The following is a 7,854-nucleotide window of genomic DNA, read 5'->3' as shown; positions in this document are numbered from 1 at the left end:
GAGGCCGAGGTGGGGGGATCACTTGAGGCAAGGAGTTTGAGACCAGCCTGGCCAACATGGTGAAACCCCATCTCTACCAAAAATACAAAACTTAGCTGGGCGTGGTGGCACACGCTTGTAATTGATTGTACCACTGCACTGCAGCCTGGGGGACAGAGCGAGACCTCATCTCTCTCTCTCTTTTTTTTTTTTTTTTTTTTTTTTTTTTGGGGAGAGTCTTTCTCTTTTTCCCGGGCTGGGGTGGTGGGGCCGGGTTTCCGCTCACTGCAAGCTCCGCCTCCCAGGTTCACGCCATTCTCCTGCCTCAGCCTCCCGAGTAGCTGGGACTACAGGCGCCGCCACCTCGCCCGGCTAGTTTTTGGTATTTTTTTAGTGGAGATGGGGTTTCATCGTGTTTGCCAGGATGGTCTCGATCTCCTGACCTCGTGATCCGCCCGTCTCGGCCTCCCAAAGTGCTGGGATTACAGGCTTGAGCCACCGCGCCCGGCCTGTTTTGTTTTTTAGACGGAGTCTCTTTGTCCCCCAGTCTGGAGTGCAGTGGCACGATCTCGACTCACTGCAACCTCTGCCTCCTGGGTTCAAGCAATTCTGCCTCAGCCTCCTGAGTAGCTGGGACTACAGGCGTGTGCCACCACGCCCGGCTAATTTTTGAATTTTTAGTAGAGACGGGGTTTCACCATGTTGGCCAGGCTGGTCTCCAACTCCTGACCTCGTGATCTGCCCACCTCAGCCTCCCAAAGTGCAGGGATTATAGGCCTGAGCCACCAAGGCCACAAACTTTCATCTTTTTTTTTTTTTTTTTTTTGAGACGGAGTCTTGTTTCTGTAGCCCGGGCTGAGTGCAGTGGCCCGGGACCGTGCCTGCCACTGCAAGCTCCACCTCCGGCTTGGCTGCCACCCATTCTTCTGGCTCAGCCTCCGGAGGCTGTAATCACAGGCCACCTCGCCCCGCTAGTTTCGTATTTTAGCAGACGGGCTTCACCCATACAGCTGTGATGGCCTCGACTCCGACTCTCAGCATCCTCCGCCTCGGCCTCCCAAAGTGCTGGGATTACAGGCTTGAGCCACCGCGCCCGGCCCAACCTCATCTCTTAAACAACAACAACAACAACAAGAGAGAAACCTTAAAACCAACAACAAAAAAACCCTAATAAACATGTGATAGTTGGATTGTGAATACCGATTGGATTAGGGTGCGGCTGAGAAAACCCTGACTCAGCAAGGGCAGAAGAAGTCACTGACTTCGGGGCTGGATCAGAAGCTGCTTTCCCGGGAGGCTTCCTGGGCTGCTCAGCCTTCTGCAGAGAAGGTGGCTGATTTCTGTCCCTTCCCCTGCGGCTGCAGCGCCACGCTCTGGAGGCCGGAGCCCTCCCCTGCGCCTCTGCTCTGACTCCCGAGGGAGGTCGGGCAGGTGAGGCCACGCAGGGCTCCGGGTGTGTGACCGTGGTTGTCACAGTGTCCTCCTGCCAGATGACAGCGTGGGAAAGGGGCTCATGTTTCTGGAAGGGCACCAAGGCTTCCTGGTTGTATCATTTCCCTTTGGATTTTTGACAGGATCCTTCCCATTTCCAGTGGATGCGGGAAAATCCTTTCGGGCCACGGGTCAGCATCCTTTTCCTCCAGCGAGCTTGTGCACCTCCAAAAGCTGACAGGCAAGGTGCAGGGCCCTGGCCATCGCACACACGCCTGTCAGTCACCCCGGGGTGGGGCCCCTGCGCCCCGCATGATGCTATTCCTCGTGGAAACCACGAGGTGGCGCTGGCGAGCCAAGGCAAAGGCGAGGCTGGTTCCCCCACGCTGTGAGCGACAGGGGACGCCCTGGGCTGAGTCCTCAGCTGGATCCTCTTCTGGCTGCCGGCGCTGTGGCTTTTTCATGGATTTTCCCTTCGCTTCAACAAACATTGACTGAGTGCTACCAGGAGCCGAGCAATGGAAAATGATCCATGTTCATTGCTGTAGTACCTGAGCACTTAAAAACACACTCCCGGGCGTGGTGCAGGTGCCTGTAGTCCCAGCGACGCCGGAGGCTGAGGCAGGAGAATGGCTTGAACCCGGGGGTGGAGGCTGCAGTGAGCCGAGATCGCGCCACCGCACTCCAGCCAGGGCGACAGAGCGAGACTCTGTCTCAAAGCAAACAAAATAAGACAAAAACTAAACCAAGAAAACACGCTCTCAGTAGCTCCCAGGCCTCCAAGTGGAACTGGAGAGGCTCCCACAGCCCAGGTCTTGAGGAACAGGTGGGTCTTGTAGGTAAGCTTGAATATAGGGGGCGGGGATGCAGCGGGAGCCTGGCAGGTGTGGGGCGGCCAAGCCAAGGCAAATGGGTGTGACTGACAGTGAGGAGGCTGGACTAGAAAAAGCCTCTCTGGAGGCCTCAGTTTCTTTATTTGTCAAATGAGCTCCAGAGGCCCAATGCAGCTCCGCCAGGTCCCTCGCCTGGTAGAAGGAAAGTACCCATGACAGGCTCTAAGAGGCATCCTCAATCATGAGATCATGAGATAGACAGGCCTGCACCCAACCCCAGCTCCGCCCGCTGCTATTTCCATGCCTCCGACAAGTCCCTTACCTCACTGACCTCCTGCTTCCTCTTGTAGAAAATGAGATTGATGGGATGGGCGTGGTGGCTTTTGCCTGTCATCCCAGCACTTTGAGACACTGAGGCAGGAGAATCCCTGGATGCCAGGAGTCTGAGACCAGCTTGGGCAACACAGTGAGACCCCATCTCTACGAGAAAATTTTGAAAAATAGCCAGGCGTGGTGGTGCACACCTGTGGTCCCAAGTACTCAGGAGGCTGAGGTGGGAGGATCGCTTAAGCCCAGGAGTTCAAGGCTGCAGTGAGCTATGATTGCACCACTGCACTCCAGTATGGGCAACAGAGAGAGACCCTGTCTCAAAAAAACAAAAAACAAAACAAAACAAAAAAAAGAAAGAAAACAAAACAGAATTGATGATACTTGCTTGATTTGGGAGAACGTATTCTGGCAGAGTTTCAGAGCCAGGAGGCTGTGCTGAAGTTCCGGCTCAGCCACTTAGTAATTGCGTGTCCTTGGGAAGTCACTGAACCTACTGAGTCAGAGTTTCTTCATGCCTTACATGAGTACCCCCAGGCTACCTTATAGAATTAATGAAAGCTTAAATAAGGTGGTGTTTTCAATCCAGGAGCTAGAGCATAATGGGTGCTGAGTTACTACTTTTCCCTCTTAACTCACGTAGCACTTGCTACCAGAAGTAGAGTTCAGCAACGCGTCCTGCCTTGATTTGCTGATTAATGTTATGTTTGTTGGCCTTGTCTCCACAGCAAGATTTTAGACTTCATAAGATCATGGGCCATGATGCCGAGCACCATGCCCCGCACACGGTAAGCACGGAGTAAACAGTCTCCACGCCAAGCGCCATGCCCTGCACACTGTAAGCATGGAATATAGTCTCCATGCCAAGCACCAAGGGCGATTCACTGGTATCAGGGGAACCCACCCCCAATATTTCAATGTAGGTTCTATTTTCCATAAGTGTCGGCCGGCTGAGAAATAAAGAGAAAGAGTAAAAAGAGAGGAAATTTACAGCTGGGCCGCTGGGGGTGACATCACATGTTGGTAGGACTGTGATGCCCACCTGAGCCTGAAACCAGCAAGTTTTTAATTAAGGGTTTCAAAAGGGGGAGGGGTGTAAGAACAGAGAGTAGGTACAAAGATCACATGCTTCGAAGGGCAAAAAGCAGAACAAAGATCACATGCTTCTGAGGACACAGGACAAAAGGCAAAGCAGAACTACTGATAAGGGTCCAACAAAGATCCCAAGGCAAAGGGCAAAGCAGAACTACTGATAAGGGTCCAACAAAGATCCCAAGGCAAAGGGCAAAGCAGAACTACTGATTTAAGCAAAGATCCCAAGGCAAAGGAGCCAGCAGGAGCCACTGATAAGACCTATGTTCCAGCGGTACGTATTGTGTGACAAACATCTTAAACAACAGAAAGCGGGGTTCCAGAGCAGAGAACGGTCTGACCACAAATCTTTCCAGGGGTGGGTGCACACCCTATATACTTAGTAAGCCTGGGGCTGCGGGAGGCAGGGCGTATCTCAGTCTTATCTCAACCACACAAGACAGACATTCCCACAGCAGTCGGTTATAGACCTCCCCCCAGGAATGCATTCCTTTCCCAGGGTATTAATATTAATATTCCTGGCTAGGAAAAGAATTTAGCGACATCTCTCCTACTTGCAAGTCCATTTATAGGCTCTGCAAGAAGAAAAATATGGCTCTTTTTCCCAACCCTGCAGGCAGTCAGACCTTAGGGTTGTTGTCCCTTGTTCCCTAAAAATTGCCGTTATTTTGTTCTTTTTCAAGGTGCACTGATTTCATATCGTTCAAACACACGTTTTACAATCAATTTGTACAGTTAGCACAATTATCACAGTGGTCCTGAGGTGACGTATATCCTCAGCTTACGAAGATAACAGGATTAAGAGATTAAAGTAAAGACAGGCATACGAAATTATAAAAATATTATTTGGGAACTGATCAATGTCCATGAAATCTTCACAATTCATGTTCCTCTGCTGTGGCTCCAGCCAGTCCCTCCGTTCAGGGTCCCTGACTTCCCACAACAACTCAGACTGTGGCACTTTCTAGTTTTCTTTTAGAGACAAGGTCTTGCTCTGTCTCTCAGGCTGGAGTGCAGTGGTATGATCACGGCTCCCTGAAGCCTTGACTTCCCAGGCTCAAGCGATCTTTCCACCTCAGCCTCCCAAGTAGCTAGGACTACAGATGTGCACCATGGCACTTGGCTAATTTTTAAATTTTTGGTAGAGGCAAGGTCTCACTATATTGCCCAGACTAGTCTCCAATTCCTGGCCTCAAGTGATCCTTTCGCCTCGGCCTCCCAAAGTGCTGGGATTACAGGTGTGAGCCACCATGGACAATAGCATTTTCAATGATTTAAACACTATTTGAGGAGGTGCTATATTCAGGCTTATATGTTCTGGAACTTTTCCTTTTCATGATTTAAACTTCCTGTATAACAATGTCCTGTATCTTGTGGCTACTAATAACTAGAATAATAATAGCTAACTTTATTGAATGTACTGTGTGCTTTATCTACATCACCTCATTTAATCTTCATAACAACCTGATGAGGTGATTTATTATTATTTCCACTTTACAGATGAGAAAACTGAGGCTCAGGAAAGTTAAGTAACAAGTGAACTTTCCACAGCTAGTACTGTAAGTGGGAGAACTGAGATTTAAGTCCAGGTCTTTCTGATACTGGAGTTCTTGTCCGTGAGCACTCTGCTATACTGCCTCCAAAATAATGGCATGCATGCAAGCACCGGGCACATAATAGGTACTCAGTAAAAGTTGGCTCTCTTCCTTCAATCAAGAAGTGTATCAAAGGCTGGGCACGGTGGCTCACACCTGTAATCCTAACACTTTGGAAGGCCAAGGAGGAAGGATTGTTTGAGCCCAGGAGTCTGAAAACAGCTGGACAATATAGTGAGATGCCATCTCTACAAAACATAGAAAAAATTAGCCAAGTATTGGTGGCACACACCTGTAGTCCCAGCTACTTGGGAGGCTGAGGTAGGAGGATCACCTGAGCCCAGGAGGTGGAGGTTGCAGTGAGCTGTGTTTGCACCACTGTACTCCAGCCTGAGTGACAGAGTGAGACCCCAAAGCAAGCAAGTGAGCAAGCAAGCAAGTAGACAAGCAAGAAAGAGAAGGAAGGAAGGAAGGAAGGAAGGAAGGAAGGAAGGAAGGGAAAAGAAGGGAGTCTAGGATGAAGTGGGCACCTAAACAGGTGAATAGGGTAGGTAAAAACCTCATCCCTGCCCTCAGGCGGTAGACACTCTCCAGTCATAAGCTCTAATGTGCTGTAGAAAAGCCTCAGGTTCTCGAGGGTTTTCCAGCTGAGCATCTGGAAGGCTGCAGTGCAGTTCCGTGTCCAAGCACTGCAGAGCCTCAGGCAAAGGTGTCATCACTCAGTGCGACACTCCTGGAAGATCTGTTTCCAGGGGGGGCTACAGCTTGGCAAGGGGAATGCAAGAGTCCCTAGCCAGTCTTGGATCTCGACTTGGCATTCCCGAGACACAGAGAGACAGATTCTCTGGTCCCCCGTCCCAGCCCTGAAACCCGCAGCCTTTGACCCAGAGGTAGAGGAGCAAGCTCTCCGTGAAGTCCTGGTCTCTGGAATCCCTTCTTTGGGGACAAAATGACACGAACCTGCCACAGAGCCTGTTTTTGAAACAAATCAAAGAGCTATTTTGAGCAATCACCTCCAGCAATCACGACAGCATAACTTGTGCAGCTGGAACTAGGTCACCAAGTCATCTCACCGGCACCAGAAGAAATTCATCTGGGAAGGCCACCAGCGCGGGGAGACGAGAGAGGAGCCCTGCCCTGGCCTCTTGTCAAGACATCCACGTTTCAAAGGACAGCATAGTGAGACAGGGGCTCACTATGCATTTCCTTTTAAAATCGGCAATAATCCGGCCACAGAATCAAGGTAAAGTCACTGAATCCTCTGGTTCTGGGTTCGGCACGATTGTAGCTGCTGGTAGTTGTCATGGAAACCAGCAGAGGCTTCAGATCTTAGCTCTGACAGTCACAGGAGAATCTGAACTTATTCTGTTATGAACTTTTTTTCTTTTTCTTTTTCTTTTCTGTTTTTTTTTTTTTTTTTTTTTTTTTAATAGAAACTGTCTTGAACCTGGATAAACAGGCCCCAAAGTTCTTCCTCTGCCCGGCTTGGATATGTTTCTGTTTCCGTTTTCTGGCTACACAGAATCTAACGACGCATCAAGATTTGGCCCTGGTGCTCTGTAAGACGTTTCGTTGGGTCTCTTTTCAGTTACCACAGACGGAGACCTAAATCGACCTAGGTTAGGTGAGAAAAAAAAAGATTCATTATAGAGTAAATTATCAAAGTGATATTGAATACCTTTTTTTTTACTTTTTAAATTTTTTATTTAATTCTAATTTTAAAATTTATTTTTTCATTTTATTTATTTATTTTTTCCCACAATGTAGGTGGAACAACCGAACTGGCCTTAAAATATTTGGAAACCCAAAGATGGCCTTGGGCTGGGCGTGGTGGCTCATGCCTGTAATCCCAGCACTTTGGGAGGCTGAGGCAGGAGGATCACTTGAGCTCAGGAGTTGGACACCAGCCTGGGTAACAAAGGGAGACTCCTTCTCCACCAAAAATTAAAAAATAAGCCAGGTGCCGTGGCTCACACCTATAGTCCCAGCTACTCAGGAGGCTGAGGTGGGAGGATCACTTGAGTCCAGGAAGTTGAGGTTGCAGTAAACTATGATCATACCACGACACTCCAGTCTGAGTGACAGAGTGAGACCCATCTCTAAAAAATTTTTAAAATTAGCTGGGCATGGTGGCATTTGCCTGTAGTCCCAGCTACTTGGGAGGCTGAGGCAGGAGGATCACTCGGCCCAGGAGGTCGAGGCTGCAGTGAGCTGTGATTGTGCCACTGCACTCCAGCCTGGGTGACAAAGGCAGACCCTGTCTCAATAAAAGGGTGGGAGATGACATTAGGAGTCTCTCTCTGTTTTTTTTTTTTTTTAACTTTTGAAATCATGGGTTTTAGTTTATTATTTTTAATATATTTCTGAAAATATATAATATCAAGACGGTCTGACAATGATTTTTTAATACTTTACAGTTCCGCCAACATTGCTGAAATACATCCTTGATAACAATGCTATCCCTGAACCGGGACGGGGGTGGTGAGGTGGGGTCGCTGGCGGAGTATCTTTCTGAGTCAGTTAAAGTCACTGAGGGCCCACACCTCAATGTGAGTTTGAGTTATAATTAGAAATTAGTCATGGAAGGACATGTCTAC

The sequence above is a fragment of the Papio anubis genome, chromosome 1 (genome assembly GCF_008728515.1).
Source record: "Papio anubis isolate 15944 chromosome 1, Panubis1.0, whole genome shotgun sequence".
NCBI lineage: Eukaryota > Metazoa > Chordata > Mammalia > Primates > Cercopithecidae > Papio > Papio anubis.
Note: the sequence above shows the minus strand (reverse complement) of the source record.